This window comes from Eleutherodactylus coqui, unplaced genomic scaffold, assembly GCF_035609145.1.
Source record: "Eleutherodactylus coqui strain aEleCoq1 unplaced genomic scaffold, aEleCoq1.hap1 HAP1_SCAFFOLD_379, whole genome shotgun sequence".
In the NCBI taxonomy this organism is placed as follows: domain Eukaryota; kingdom Metazoa; phylum Chordata; class Amphibia; order Anura; family Eleutherodactylidae; genus Eleutherodactylus; species Eleutherodactylus coqui.
The window spans coordinates 83,251-96,350 of record NW_027102232.1 but is presented as its reverse complement, the minus strand read 5'-3'; positions in this window follow the sequence as shown (position 1 = coordinate 96,350).

Genomic DNA, 13,100 nt, shown 5'->3' with positions numbered 1-13,100 from the left:
GTGAGAGGATGCATCTATATGCACTCCTTACTCAGTAAGTAACGGCCATTTTCTGTGATTGTTTTTAATTCTTGATTTCCCCTTCTGTGATGCATTTATATTAGTGTAGGGACCCACTACAACGCAAGGAACCGTGAAGTGGCTAGTGGGCTCATGTATCTTGGCCAACATCCAACCAATGCCTTGCATTTATTATCTATCATTCACATACAGTGTGGCATTAAGACTCCAGGTTGGCGGAATCTGCTCATTCACCTACTCCTGGAACCCCCGTAAAAAATCCTCATGACACTTCTACAGTTGTATATAATTCCTCTCATAAGGAACATTCATACATTATCTCTATAGCTGTTTTAGGTACTGGGTTGGAGCATTAGGTGTAGCAGCCGCAGATGTGGAAAGAGTAGTTGGGGACGAGCCAGGAGTCCGCAATAGGAGGTCTTATGGGCAGAACAAATGGAGTAGATGGGTCGTGTTGTCAAGAGGGAAGCCAGGGGTCGGTATCAGAAGGTCTCAGTGTTGAGTTAGAAATGGAGAAAGTGGGTCACGTTGTCGGAAGGGAAGCCAGGGGTCTTATCAGAAGGTCTTCGTTGAATAGCAGAGAAGCAGGCAGTAGTAGAGCTTGATCAATGGCTGCTGAGGCACAATATTCACGCAAAGGAGGCGGGAACATGGCCTGGTTTATATAAGAGGCTTAATCAGAAACAGAAGCATGGCCATTTTTATATAGGAGGCCTAATCAGGAACATGGTGGGGACAAGACAGGGAAACAGAGAAGCATGGCTAGGTTTCAGCAGAGGAGCTGTCCAAGACCTGGACAGAGCTGCCGACTGGAGCGCAGCAATATTCTTGAGGTGCAAGCGAACTGTTCAGGCCAGAGATTGGATGTAGGGGTAAAGGAGGGATTGGAGTCGAATGGGCCTGTGGTGCCTCACACTGAGATGGAGATGTCAGGATGAGGTCGGTTAGTAGCGGGCGGAAACAGGAGAAGGTCAGTTTTTGGGAGGTTCAGTTTAAGGTAGAGAGTGGACATAGGGTTAGAGACCACGTACATCCGGTTGCATACTGAAGAAACGGTGCTGTAATGTCATGAGAGGAGGTGTATAACTGGGTGTCGTCGGTGTAGAGATGGTACTGACAGCCAAATCTCCTGATGGTCTGTCCTGATGGTAGTGGCTGTGTTAATGGAAAAAAGGAGGGGGCAGAGGACTGAGCCCTGGGGGACCCCAACAGCAAGGGAGGAGGATCAGTAGGGAATAGTTGCCCCTCGATTTAGCCGTTAGGAGGTTGTTTGACACTTTAGTCAGAGCAGTTTCTGTCGAGTGTAGAGGATAGAAGCTGGACTGTAGGAGGTCAAGAGGAGAGTTTTCTGATAGATAGCTTTTAAGGCGGGAGTAAATTAGGCTTTCTAATAATTTGGAGATGAAGGGGAGATTTGAGAAGAGTCGGTAGTTGGCAGCATCGGTCGAGTCAAGAGTCGATTTCTTTAGCAGTTGGGATATGATAGCCTATTTGAATTAGGAGGGGGAGATGCCAGAGTTTTGGGTGTGAACAGTCTGAAGGTCCTGTACATATGGTAGGCTGGTGGGTCTGATGAGATTCTAGGCAGCTTGACAGGCAAAGAGAGGAGGTTATGGTCCGAGAGCGGGATAGGGGAGTTAGTGAAGTGGCAAGCAGAGCAGAGACGGAGGAAGACTAGATCAAGAGTATTGCCATCTCTGTGAGTGGGAGAGGCTGTGAGTTGTGAGAGACCAAGGAAGGAGGTCTACATTTGCTGTAATTGAGCCTCTAGAACATGCAAACTCGTAGACTGTCGAAGTTGGCATCCCAGATGGTCCAATACATGTTCTATTGGCGATAAATCTGGCAACTGGGCAGCCATGGAAGTGTGACAGTGTTGTAGAGACATTCCTAGAAACCCTTGTTGTGGGCGGCCAACTATTATCCTGTTGGAGGCCGCCATGAGAGACAACACATGTGCCTGCAGGATGTGCTGAACATATCACTGAGCTGCCATTGTCCCTCGTACCACCACTAGCGGTAGCCGACTGTCATGCAATGGCCCCCAGATCATCACACCAGCAGTGTGAGCAGTGTACCGCTCCACAGCAAAGGCAGGATTGCAGTCTTCACCCTCAGGTCTCCAAACACGAACACAGCCGCCATCAATGCCCAAACTAAACCTGGATTAATCGCTGAAGACAACTGGAATCCACTTTGTAGCATCCAGTTTAATCGTGCATAACACCACTACAAATGGTGATGGTGGGTGTCAAAGGCAGTACACATCATGTGTGCCATGAGACCAAAGGTCCTTTAGCCAAACACCTGGAAATGGATACAACAGATGCAGGGGTCTAACGATGGTGTCACCTGTTTCTGAACTGCTCATACTTGTCGAACGATCATATGATGTTGTCTACTGGTGGTCTGTCGAGGGGGTCCTGAGCCCAGTCCCCTTGTGTGCCCTTACACATCCACTGGTCCCAACACCTCCTAACAGTCTGGTCAGAACGGTCCAGGTGTCGGTAATTCCTTAATATGACCATCCAGCTTCTTACATCCCAAGAAAAACCTTCTGTGTGTCTTAGAGGCGTCTAGTGGTCAACAAGCTCTACACAAGCAGAAGAAGAGGTCACTGCACACAAGTAATCACTGCTAAAAGGGATGAAGCTGATTTTTAATCTGCATGAATTATTTTAGCTCCTGTTGTTCTAGCGTATGAAGCGGGGTTTTAAAAAAAAAACAAGAAAAACCCCAACATATTCTGACTCTTCGAACTTCGCGCCAGTGTGTGTGAGCGTGAAAAGACGGGTCCTGCCGTAACTCTTCTTGCACACAACATGCGAGCGTCCCGGTAGTGGAAACTAAACCAGTGATCAGTGGTTTCGTATCGTCCCATCATGCGGCCACATAACGGCCCGTGTGTTGAGGCCCTTACCAAGGATATTCATCGGGGATCTTACAAGATGCTATATAATACAAACCTGCAGCAAGATAGTGTTACATGAGACTGGATTTATCACCAAATCACAGCAAAATCATGGAGATTCTGATCCTGCCCTTATACTTTGTATTACTAGTCAGCATTATTATAGTATTACTACTGCTGATTCCGGAAGGTCTCAGATGCTCCTCGAATCGCTTCTCTAAGATGTGACAAATGTCTTCTCTAGCAGTATAAGGCTGCTGTCACGCCTGCGTTGGGGTCGCTTCAGGGTTTCCGTCTCTCTGCTCCATTTTTGGAGAACAGAAACTGAAATAAAACAGAAAACAACGAATCCATTTTTTCCCCATTGATTCCAATGGGGTTTCAATAAAGCAGAAAGGCTTCCGTATGCTTCCATTTCATTAGATTTTCGTTTCTTTGGATGATAAAATAGCGCAGTCTGCAGCGTGATTTTTCTGTTTAAAAACCGTAGGCCTGACAGAATGAAGGCAAACAGAAGCCTTTCTGTTATTTTTCAAACCCCATTGAAATCACTTGGGTAATAAATCATTTTTTCTCTCCTCTAAAAATGGAAACCGTGAACTGACCGTCACGCAGGTGTGAGCGCGGCCTTATTCTGTAATCCCTGTGCCTCGTGTTTTGTATGTGGGATATATGTGTTTGTCAGAACTTCCAAGTCATTTCATGTTTTAGAATCTCAAACATTTTGATCTTAATTAGAGATGAGTGAACCTACTCGTTTTGAGTAATTACTCGATCGAGCACCGCAATTTTCAAGTACTTCCGTACTTGGGTGAAAAGATTCGGGGGGCGCCGGGGGGCGGCGTGGCGGAGGGGGGGATAGCAGCAGGGAACAGGGGGAGCCCTCTCTCTCTCCCTCTCCCCCCCACTCCCCGCTGCAACCCCCCACTCACACACGGCGCCTGCCGAATCTTTTCGCCCGAGTATGGAAGTACTCGAAAATCGCGGCGCTCGGGCGAAAAAAGGGCCTGGCCGAGTACGCTCGCTCATCTCTAATCCTAATGTAACACATACAACAACAGTAGTTTCAGGCTTCCCTCACACAGGCGTTGTGGTAAGCGCTACGATTTAAATTGCGGGGCTTTGCAGCATTTTACTTTAGTTTTGATGAGGAACGCGAAACGCTCAAAAATAGAACAAACCCTGCTGGAAAATCACAGTGCTAAAAGTCCCTGCAATCGAGCGGCTGTCTGAGCGGTCTAATCGAAAACAATGGGAGCGCTATACCGCGATGCTGAAAACGCCGCTCTAGTCGTGGTAAAAAATGTCTCCATGAGGGAGACCGTAGGCAGGTGTGAAAAATGCTGCAAAGTGAGAATGCTTTCAGAAAGAGAAGAAGTGTTCTCAGTTTCATCAAAAACCAAAATGCAAAGTGAGTGAAGAGAGGAATCTAAATCAGTATTTGGTGTGACCGCCCATTACCTTCACAACAGCATCAGCTCTTCTAGGAACGCTTGCACACAGTTTGTGAAAGAGCTCGGCAGGGAGGTTGTTCCAGACATCTTGGAGAGCTAAGTACAGATCTTCTGTGGATGTCGGCTTGTGAAACCATTGGTCACGTTTTGCGGGCGTGATTTTAATCGCTTAGTAAGGTTGGACTTGATGGATATTTGTCTGGTTTCAACCTGCATAAACCAAGTAGCTGAAGAGTTTGTGCCTGCTGCTGACGTCTCCTGATGCCCCCCACCGATGACGGTTGTCCCACCAGACCCCTTGTTCCCTGTCTTCCAGTAGTCAGGCCATATTCAGCGTCAGAAACATCCAACACGGACTTCAATGGAAATCCATGGCATAAATCTGCATGTTAACGGTAGATCTCTGACATGGATCTGGATTAGAGCTGCCGTAGGTACGCACACCAACTACTTGCATTCAGTCTGTATGTGGATACACCGCTGCGGAATCCACATCAACAAGGGACATGTCACTTCTCTTCTTTCCATGAAGCCTTTGGGCCATGTGCTGTCTGTGGTAAATCCCGGGCAGCACATGACCCCATTATAGCCTATGGGTCTATGCAGATTAACGAGGACCGCTAACTCATCGCATGCTCTATTCCTGTCCGTATCACGCTGATACATGGCTATGTGCTATATCCAAGTGAGTCCGACAGCACATGGACAAGTGTCTGCGTGTTGTCCGATGCAAGTTAAACCCCAATCACTCGGGCGCAACTTGTACACACGGTAGGTGTGCACACAGACTAATGCAGATTCCACCATGTGAACACGGCCTAATGGATACAAGTAGTAATCTTGTATATACTCTATGCAGCACTAGTTACAGGAGGTCCAACCATGTGAACACGGCCTAATGGGTACAAGTAGTAATCTTGTATATACTCTATGCAGCACTAGTTACAGGAGGTCCAACCATGTGAACACGGCCTAATGGGTACAAGTAGTAATCTTGTATATACTCTATGCAGCACTAGTTACAGGAGGTCCAACCATGTGAACACGGCCTAATGGGTACAAGTAGTAATGCTGTACATACTCCATGCAGCACTAGTTACAGGAGGTCCAACCATGTGAACACGGCCTAATGGGTACAAGTAGTAATGCTGTACATACTCCATGCAGCACTAGTTACAGGAGGTCCAACCATGTGAACACGGACTAATGGGTACAAGTAGTAATCTTGTATATACTCTATGCAGCACTAGTTACAGGAGGTCCAACCATGTGAACACAGCCTAATGGGTACAAGTAGTAATCTTGTATATACTGTATGCAGCACTAGTTACAGGAGGTCCAACCATGTGAACACAGCCTAATGGGTACAAGTAGTAATGCTGTATATACTCCATGCAGCACTAGTTACAGGAGGTCCAACCATGTGAACACAGCCTAATGGGTACAAGTAGTAATCTTGTATATACTCTATGCAGCACTAGTTACAGGAGGTCCAACCATGTTAACACGGCCTAATGGGTACAAGTAGTAATCTTGTATATACTCTATGCAGCACTAGTTACAGGAGGTCCAACCATGTGAACACGGCCTAATGGGTACAAGTAGTAATGCTGTATATACTCCATGCAGCACTAGTTACAGGAGGTCCAACCATGTGAACACGGCCTAATGGGTACAAGTAGTAATCTTGTATATATAAAGCTGAAAGCCCTCACTGACTCACTGACTGACTGACTCACTGACTGATTGACTGACTCGCCAAAAGTTCTCCAACTTCCCGATATCGTAGAAACATGAATTTTGGCACGAGCATCGATTATCTCCAAAATAGGAAAAGCTAATGGGTCCCAACTCGATTATTCAATTCTAGCGCAAAAGAATTGGCTTCAAAATTTTTCGTGCGGAATGTAATTTTTTTACTTTCCGGTGTCATAGAAATGGGAAATTTGGCACGAGCATTGATTATGTCATAAACAGGAAAAGCTAATGGGTCCCAACACCATTATTCAATTCTATGTGCAAAAGAATTAGCGTCCAAATGTTACGTAGATAATGAAAATCTCTCACTTCCCAATGTCATAAAAACATGAAATTTGACACAAGCATTGATTGTGTCATAAATATGAAAAGTTAATGGGTCCCAACTCGATTAGTCAATTCTAAGCGCAAAAGAATTAGTGTCCAAATTTTATGTACGTAATCTAATTCTCTCACTTCCTGATGACATTTTATATAAAGGAAACGTTGCATGGTTTCCTCCACGTGGTGTTTCCTGGGTAACGCAGAGAACTATGCAAAATGGTGAACATATGTTTTTCTTCAGTATCTCTAAAGTAACCACGACTTCGTAAGATTTTCCGTGTGAACACCAGATAAACACCAGTACCAAATTAACTCGGGCAAAGCCGGGTATATCAGCTAGTCTTGTATATACTCTATGCAGCACTAGTTACAGGAGGTCCAACCATGTGAACACGGCCTAATGGGTACAAGTAGTAATCTTGTATATACTCTATGCAGCACTAGTTACAGGAGGTCCAACCATGTGAACACGGCCTAATGGGTACAAGTAGTAATCTTGTATATACTCTAAGCAGCACTAGTTACAGAAGGTCATGTGAAAGACCTGTGGATGTGAGGCATTTTCATGTGGCAGCAGCGCCAGCCCCATTGAAAGCAGTGGGAGAACTCTGGGAGATTCTCTGTGACAGCAGCAGCAGGGGATTCCTTCATCCCCGCAGGGAATCGCTTCACCCCAGTCAGGGCTGAAGGGATTTCCCCACCACATCTTAAGGGATTCCCCGAGAGGATGAAGGAATCTCCTGCCGCTGCTGTAATGGAGGATGACCGAGTTCTCCCATTGCTTTCAATAAGCAATGGGCGATATCGCAGCCAGATAGAACATGCTGCAATCTGTTTCTCACATAGCACCGTGCTGCCATGTGGGATAATATCTCTCATGTGTATGAACCTATTAAAATGAATGGGATTCATGTTTGTGCGTCTCGCAACGCAGAAATCTCACCCGATCTTATCAGCCGTGTGAAACTGGCCTTATTCTTTAGTTGCGGGTTTGTAACTAATTGCAACCTCCGTCCCCCGGAGACTGAACCTAGCTATCGGGTTGTTCAATATAAAGTTGTCTTCAGGTCCTTTTAGACGAGCCGATTATATTATTGTTCGACCGGGCGAATGGCGTCACCGCGGCCTCGTTCACTTGTGCTCTCTGTTTAGACAGGCAGATCCATTGTTGAATCATTCAGTCTGTATAAACGGAACAATAAGTGAAGGAGCCGATGGTGGCGTATATGCCTGCAGAAAATGAATGAAACGCGAATGAATATCGTTTGTCGTCCAGTCGTTGGCTCGCGTTTAGACTGAACGATTTTTATTCACTTTCGCTTGTTTGAACGATAATCGCTCCGCCTGTAGGCACCTTTAGGCCTCATGTCCACGGGGAAAATCAGGCCCGCTACGAATTCTCCATGGAGAATCTGCAGCGGGTCCCTCCTGCCCCGCGGACATGAGCGCTGAAAATCAGAATAAATCAGAATTAACTCACCTCCCGCACGCTCCGGATACTTCCTTCGCCGCGGCGTCATCTTCTCTGCGTCGCGGCCGGATCTTCTTTCTTCGGCCCGGCGGATGCGCAGGATGACGTCGGTGACGTGCCCCGTGCATGCGCCGTCCCGAAGCAAAATGATCCGGCCGCGACTGAGAGAAGATGACGCGGCGGCGAAGAGAAGAAACGGAGCGGGTGAGTAAAATCTGATTTTTGTCTCCCGCGGATCCGGACGGCTTCCATAGGCTTCAATAGAAGCCCGCGGGAGCCGTCCCCGCGGGAGACCCGCATGAAAATGGAGCATGGTCCAGATTTTTTCATGCTCCATTTTTTTTTAAAATCACTTTTATTGACCATCCGCGGGTATTTATCTACCCCGCGGGTGGTCAATGCATCCCTATGGGGTGCGGATCCGCGTGCAGGAGAAGAGTTAAAATCTGCTGCGGATTTTAATTCTTTTGCCCGTGGACATGAGCCCTTAGGCCTCATGTCCACGGGGAAAATTAGGCCCGCTACGGATTCTCCATGGAGAATCTGCAGCGGGTCCCTCCTGCCCCGCGGACATGAGCGCTGAAAATAGGAATTTAAAAGAATTTACCCATCCGGAGCGGTTCGGGAAAGTCTTCTCTTCCTCACGGCCGGATCTTCTTTTTCGGCCGGCGGATGAACTCGGCACGTCGCCGGCGTGCCGCGCGCATGCGCCGGGCACATCCGCCGAGCCGAAGCAAGAAAGATCTGGCCGTGAGGAATAGAAGACCTTCCCGGTCCGCTCCGGATGGGTAAATTCTTTTAAATTCCTATTTTAGGTCTCCCGCGGATCCGGACGGCTTCCATAGGCTTCAATAGAAGCCCGCGGGAGCGGTCCCCGCGGGAGACCCGCACGAAAATGGAGCATGGTCCAGATTTTTTCATGCTTCATTTTTTTAAAAATCCCTTTTATTGACGATCCGCGGGTATTTATCTACCCGCGGGTGGTCAATGCATCCCTATGGGACGCGGATCCGCGGGCAGGAGAAGAGTTAAAATCCGCTGCGGATTTTAATTCTTCTTTTGCCCGTGGACATGAGCCCTTAGGGAACTGGGCTGTCATTATTCCGACTACCTGGAGAGGGATGCCCTGCCTGGGGGGCTCATACATTTGGCCCCAGCATGGCCGGTAGGCTGCAGCCGCCTGAGGGAAGAGAGGAAGACCTTCAGCTGACGCCAGGCCCGGGAGCGATGGCCAACATAATGACCATATTTGCGCATGCTTTTGCGTACCTAAAGCAAAGGTGTAATAGAACGTCAATGTATTTACTCCGATGAGTGCGTTTTGCACGAGGATTTTGCGTACTTGGACAAAAGTAGGAACTGTTGTATTTTCCTGTGGTTTGTGCAGCAAAGTCCCCCAGAGAAGTCTATGGGAGGAGCGCAAATACGCAAGAGGGAGCGTGAAACACTGCGCAAAACACGGGGAATACAACACATCTGGAGCTTTTAAAGCTAAATGGTTTTTTAATCCACGGAGGGGTGTGTCGTGTGACCTGGCCCTGCGTTCGCACAAAGTACAGAACTACACGCAAACACGAGCGCAAATATACTTAATTCACTATAATGCGCTGCGGCGAGTGTTTTTCTGCATATGGTCGTGTGAAGAAGCTCTAAGGCCGGGCTCACACGGCCAAAAGTGTAAAGCGCAGCGTGGAGCCGGCTGTGACCGTGCATATGGCGGCAAAATCCTACTGCACATGACTGTGTACTCACGCACCCCGCCATGCGCAGCACACCTGTGTCTTTTTATACTCCCCTTAGTGATGATGCGTATACCCCCCCGCCCGTATGCATGTAATTGTATATACATACGCGTATATATGCTTGGCAATAGAGAATAATGGGCTCTAACTCACGTATTAATGGTGCTTGTGTATTACGCAGTTCCTTCTGATAAGCGTACAGCAATGTAAGTGATGTTGAGTTACCGCGTATCGCACGGCGTACAGATCCCATGTAATACGCTGTAAACATACGGACGTGTGACTAGCCCTGAGACAGGCTGTGAGGTAACAGCCATCGCAGAACCCTCAGCCACCAGCCATGGCTTCTTCATCTGCCCCAATAGGGCCACCAGCTGCTTCCCTACAGAATGGGGGCCGCTGCCGCAGTGTGTGAACGGCCGTGGGAAGGGGACTGCAGCCGTCTGTCGGGACATGTATTCTGTAGACGGCCCCTGTCGTGACATCCTCCAGGCTGGTGACAGAGCAGAGCCCTCCTCCTCGGCTGCCTCACTCTCCGCCTCAGTGCTACAGTCTCGGACGGAGGACATTACTCCGGTGATGGGAGCCGGGCTGCTGACAGGAGGATGCGGCAGTCATCACTGGCGGGGAACACGGTGAGCCGGGGGAGACGGGAGGATGAGCTGTGATATATCGTGCAGGGGCGTAGCTAGAGGCTCATGGGCCCGGGTGCAAAAGTTTAGCTTGGGGCCCCCTTCCAGACCCGTCCACCCACCACTCCTTTTCACAGCTACTCCTTGTATATCACTTTTAGCTACATTACTGTTTTTTTTAATGACCCATCAATGGATCATTAGTAATCAGGGGTTTTAGATTTTTAAAACATCCAGAACACAAGCCTCAAGGCACGCTTTGCTTCCTCAGGAAAGAAAAAAATAATTCTATATACACATACATAATACAGGCACACATACATTGGAGACAGCATGAGCTAACTTTTATCACATGTTAGGGCTCATGTCCACGACCAGGTTTTCACCACGTATTATGCACACGTGGTAATCCCAGCATGCTCTCTTTCTCTGCGTACCACGTAACGTGAGCCCTGTACACTTGTATGATACACTGCCCATACACATTACATTGTTTTCATACGCATTGTCACTCTAAACAGAGTGGGGAATTAAAAAAAGAATCCCCCTGTGCATGTGCAGTGCTACACAAGGCCATATGTGGTCCCTGCCGGCAGCGTGCATGGTTGGGAAATGTGTGAGATGCCGGTGGTCTCCCACAGTGTTGTAGGCTTACAGCTGTGGCATTGAGCCCTCAGTCACCAATACAGCGGCTCGGTTCTAGCATACCTCTAATAGTGAAGTCAGGTGCCGGCTCGCAGAACCCCCCTCACTCACCCCCACTCCCCATCACACAGAACCCCCCTCACTCACCCCCACTCCCCATCACACAGAACCCCCCTCACTCACCCCCACTCCCCATCACACAGAACCCCCCTCACTCACCCCCACTCCCCATCACACAGAACCCCCCTCACTCACCCCCACTCCCCATCACACAGAACCCCCCTCACTCACCCCCACTCCCCATCACACAGAACCCCCCTCACTCACCCCCACTCCCCATCACACAGAACCCCCCTCACTCACCCCCACTCCCCATCACACAGAACCCCCCTCACTCACCCCCACTCCCCATCACACAGAACACCCCTCGTTTCCCCCACTCACCAGCACACACAGAACCCCCCTCACTCACCCCCACTCCCCATCACACAGAACCCCCCTCACTCACCCCCACTCCCCATCACACAGAACACCCCTCACTCACCCCCCTCCCCCCTCTTAATCATACCGAGGACGTTCCCTCTCACTGACTGCACTTACTTTCACTATGGTCTCTGCGCAGGCAGCCCCTCTTGCACATCGGCGTTTCCTCCCAGGAACTCCGCTCAGACTCCTCCCCTCTGATGATCTCTGTGCTGGAGAACCAGATGGGGGAGGGGTCTGAGCGGAGGTCCTGGGAGGAGCGCCGATGTGCCCGGAGAGGCTTCCTGCCTGCGCAGAGACCATAGTGAAAGTAAGTGCAGTCAGTCAGTATCGCCTGACTGACTGCAAAGTAAGCCCCGTGGGCCCCCTGGGGCTCAGGGGCCGGGTCGCAACCGCACCCCCAGCACCCCCTATATGTACGCCAGTGATATCGTGTATATCCCGACAGACAGACAGACTGCTGTGTGTATATACTGTATGTGTGCATGGGGGTCGGGAGGACATGTCAGCCGTACGGCACGGGGGTAACAAGTTGGTCTAGTCAGCATGCAGCCCGGACTAGTTGTTGTACTTGGTTACCAAGGAGCAGGACTGTCAGCCACAACATAAGGCTGCCTGAGGAGAGGAGGCTGCGGAGGGAAGCCCTGCACGAGGGGGTGTGAGGGCTGTCAGAGAGGGGAGGGGAATATGAGGGCTGGCATTGAGCTGAGGGGAGTATGAGGGCTGGAATGGAGGTGAGAGGGGTATGAGGGCTGGCATGGAGGTGACGGGGGTATGAGGGCTCGCATGGAGGTGAGGGTGTATGAGGACTGGCATGGAGGTGAGGGGGTAGGAGGGCTGGCGTGCAGTTCAGGTGTGTGTGAGGACTGGCATGGAGATGAGAGGGGTATGAAGGTTGGCATGGAGGTGAGGGGGCTATGAGGGCTGGCATGGACGTGAGGGGGATATGAGGGCTGGCATGGAGGTGAGGGGGGTATGAGGGCTGCCGTGGAGGTGAGGGGGATATGAGGGCTGGCATGGAGGTGAGGGGGGTGTGAGGGATGGCATGGAGGTGAGGGGGTAGGAGGGCTGGCATGGAAGTGAGGGGGGTATGAGGGCTGGCATGGGGGTGAGGGTGTATGAGGGCTGGCATGGAGGTGAGGGGGGTATGAGGGCTCGCATGGAGGTGAGAGGAGTATGAGGGCTGGCATGGAGCTGAGGGGGTAGGAGGGCTGGCATGGAGGTGAGGGGGTAGGAGGGCTGGCATGGAGTTCAGGTGTGTGTGAGGACTGGCATGGAGATGAGAGGGGGTATGAAGGCTGGCATGGAGGTGAGGGGGCTATGAGGGCTGGCATGGACGTGAGGGCGATATGAGGGCTGGCATGGAGGTGAGGGGGGTGTGAGGGCTGGCATGGAGCTGAGCGGGTATGATGACTAGCATGGAATTAGATCAACAGTTTAGGGACATGAAGTAATCCTGCCGTATTCCGCCCCTCAGGGTCCTGTAATGTAAGGCTGGGTTCTCACATGCCGGATTCCCGGCGAAAAACTCGCGGTTTGGCTGCAGCGAAAAAACGTGAGATTTCCTCCGGGAAAAGCGCTGCTTCAAAACCCGTGGCACTGTGCCGCAGGTTTTGAAGCGGCCTGGCCGGCGAATCCGCGCCGCAGCACCGGCTTTTG